The sequence below is a fragment of the Gossypium hirsutum genome, chromosome D05 (genome assembly GCF_007990345.1).
Source record: "Gossypium hirsutum isolate 1008001.06 chromosome D05, Gossypium_hirsutum_v2.1, whole genome shotgun sequence".
Taxonomy (NCBI): domain Eukaryota; kingdom Viridiplantae; phylum Streptophyta; class Magnoliopsida; order Malvales; family Malvaceae; genus Gossypium; species Gossypium hirsutum.
Window position 1 is genome coordinate 31843504 of NC_053441.1, and position 3574 is coordinate 31847077.

Below are 3574 nucleotides of genomic sequence, written 5' to 3' on the forward strand. Positions count from 1 at the left end.
TAATATGTGTCAAACAAAATTTACTTTTGTCCTCTAGTTGTGTCGTTCTTAGTAGCAGAATGTTGGTGGAATTTGGACTCTTATTAGTTGTATATAGGATATTTGTTGGTCATATTTGGTTAGTTAATATCTTATTTGTTATTATTTGTTCTTTTTGAAAAAAAATATAACAATTGATCCCTAAAACCTCTCTGTCTTTCACCGTCTAATATTTTCCACTCCCTTGTTCACTTTTTCTTTCTTTTGTTTCTTTCCCCACTACTCCTTTCTATCATTTTGCTTTGTAGTTTCTGTCAAATTGCTTCTTCTTTCCTTGTCGTTACGCCTCTATTGTTCTTCCCATTCTTCTATGATTCTTCAACTAGTTGTGTTGTCAAATTTTCACCTTTTTGTCATGTTGTTATGAGTAAGTGATAGTAATATTTCTGTAAGCTTTTGGTGTTGTTATGCTATTCATGGGAAGGTAAGTGGATAAGTGGCGATTTGGGATTGAGATTGGGTTTTTAATCATAGTTTTGTTGGAATTGTTTAGGTGTTGATTGTGGAATGGCCAACCATCCAGCGGATTAGTTACTGTTGGCCACTATTTTTACGACGTAAGCATTCGAATATCAGATTTGGGGATTTAGGTATTAAGTTTTAACTAAGGAATTCAAGTTCAGTGTTGATAATTACTTGTTAATCGATGCGATCTAATATCGTATGTAGGATTTGGAGTGCACTATTGTGTGGTTAATCTGAAATATCATCAGATGAGTGAATCTAACCCGAAAACTCGATTAGAACTCAAAAAATCTGGAAAATAGGGGTTGTTTTCGAAATTGTTGGGCATAACAGGATCGTGTGGCTGGCTGTGTGCACCACACGGGCGTGTGCGATTAGATGGGCAAAACAAGTAAGCTGTGTGGGCCACACAAGCTGGTGTGTGGACCACACAGACGTTTCGGCCCAATTTGGTCAAATTGTAGGCCCAATTTGGGACCGATTAGGAAACTCTAAAGTCGGATCTGTGGCTATTTTGTAAGGTTATAAAATCATATATTGGTATGTTATATGTTAGTATGTTAGGAAGTATGTTTGGTATGATAAATTCTGTATAAGCAATATGATATGATATGATCTATAAGAAAACGTTTAAGTATGCATGTCATACATCCTAATTGATATGATTATATGGTAGCATGATTTTGCATGTGCATTGGAGTGGGATTTGATATGTGATAGAAGAAGTGTATTCTGGCAGTTTTACTGCATTTTTTGGCGGTTTAACCATAATATCAGTCTAGTCGCTCAGTTGTACCTTTTTGAGTGGCATACCTCTAGAGGTGATCATGGGCCGTGCCGGGCCCAGAAAAAAATTTAAGCCTATTTTCTAGGCTCGAGCTCGGCCTGACACGAGATATGAACCTAGAAATTTGTCCAAGCCCAGCCCGAGAAAAAATTCCTAAGCCCGAGCCCGGCCGGCCCATTTTTTTTAGTAAACACCAAAATTGTATAAAAATATATTATGGACATTTTTTAGTAAAAGGTGGTACATAAAATGATTATTTTAATTCGATATTTAAAGTTTAAGAGCTCCTCTTTAGGGCTAATTTCATCCAAACATCAATTAAATGCAAAGTACATGCTCTATAAAAAATAAATCAATCAATTTTAATCAGAAAACAAATTATCATCTAGAAAATCCGCTAATCCTGCATTTAATTGTAAAATTTTGTACAAAGTAAAATAAAAGAAAATCAAATTAAATTAAATTAAATTCTAAAAAGAAAATGTAAATGAAAGCTTACGGGAAAGGAAGCTAAGGTAAGCCAAATCGATTTCAATGTAGCTTGTTTCTGCAATAAAACAAAGCAAAAACACAAAAGATGAGATTAAATGAAGAAACTAAGCTTGTGATATCAGTAAACATAATAATAATTACATTCAACTCGAATTCGATGCAATTTCAAAATTCTGAGAACTTCATTTCCAGATATAAACATATAAACAAATGGTTTGCTGCTTAATTATTCAAAAACCTTGTTGCCTCCCTCTGCTGCCCCGAATTACACATAGCATGAATTAAGCAATTGTAAGTAAAGGTATTTGGTCTAATGCCATTAACCGTCACATGAGAAAAGAGATCAAGAGCCTCATTTAGTGATCCCTTCTTACAAAAATAGCCAATGAAAGTGTTATATGCTACAATATTGGGTTCAAAACCTCTTTCTTCCATCATTCTTAGAAACCTAACAGCTCGATCAGTATTCTAGACCCGGTTTTACACAACCCATTCAGTATTGTACTATAAACAATTAAATTAAGTTGATAACCTTTTTCAACCATTTAGCCTGAGAAATCTTACTTTGCCTACAAATCACATTAATCAAAGTGGACAAAGTTACAACACTAGGCTCAACACTAGGCTCAACCCATAAACTTGCCAAAAACATGCACACACACACGAAAGGGGTCAACAGTCCTTATAGCGTTCACATCGTAACTGGTTTTTTAATCATGATAAACAATAATGTTTTTACAAAGACAATGACATCCATATTTCTATAACAATCTTTGATAATGATGAAAATCGGCATTAAGATAAAAAAGGTCACACATTCATATTGTTTTTCTTCTTATTAGTAAGCATTAGCTATTTACTTTTTTCACGCCATCATAGGTTCTGAACTTATCATATATACCCACATAGTCCAGGGTGGGGCGCCCTACAATTACTTCTCGTCAACGGCATACCCCACCAAATAACAATTGCCATCACCATTGGACTGTACTACCATATCTCTACCGAGGTAATTCATGTCTCCTTTGTTCACATGATATATTTTAAGGTAAATAAAAGATAAAGTGTTATTTCTAAGGTACTGTTGATACGAAATGTTAAATACTTTAATGATTAAGAAGTCGAGATTCGAAGGTACACATGTCTTTTAATGCTAAAATAAAAGAGAAATCCTCTCAAATTTTGGAAAACTTGTAAGATATCAAGACTGGTATTTTCCATCGCTCGAACAAAGGCTCAAGACAGATTATAGATTCGATTTCGGACTAGGAGAACTATGCTACATCCCCGAAGGGATAGCCTAAGAATTAGTTATAAATCCCTACTTCCATTAAAAGTTCATCAGAAAAAGGACATGTCTGCAACTGCAACGTCTCCAGTTCTCTTCGCGTGAGGGCCCTAACCTCTGTCCTCTGATAAGTTTATATAAATAAGTTTGAAATAGAGCTTCATTTACCTTAAATACGTCTGCTCTAACCTCTGATTCTGGAATTGGGTGGACGACCGGAGGTGGGTCGGTGGAGGTGAAGATTGCTTTTGGAATTGGGAAAAAAAAAGAGGGCACGTCTGAGTTAGGGATTTTGGATATTTAGAAGTGAAACAAAAGTTAAAAACAATTAAACAAAAAGTAGTATATTTTAAAAATAAAAAATATACATTTAATATATAAATCAGGCCGGGCCCAGGCCAAAAATATTTTACTCGAGGCCCAGCCCATTTTCTAAACGGGCAATGTTTTTTTCCCAAACAAATATTTCGGGCCTATATTTTTGCCCAAACCCTCCCATTTTT

The 3574-nt window shown here is 34.9% G+C and overlaps 1 long non-coding RNA gene across 1 annotated transcript; it reads right to left on the reverse strand.

The window, feature by feature from the left end:
- Positions 1-1625: 1625 nt before the first annotated feature.
- Positions 1626-3366, reverse strand: LOC121217948 (uncharacterized). The gene is made up of 2 exons (XR_005914221.1): positions 3240-3366; positions 1626-1838 (listed from the first exon to the last, which is right to left on the reverse strand). It is a non-coding gene; the product is annotated as an uncharacterized lncRNA (long non-coding RNA).
- Between the last annotated feature and the right edge of the window lie 208 nt (positions 3367-3574).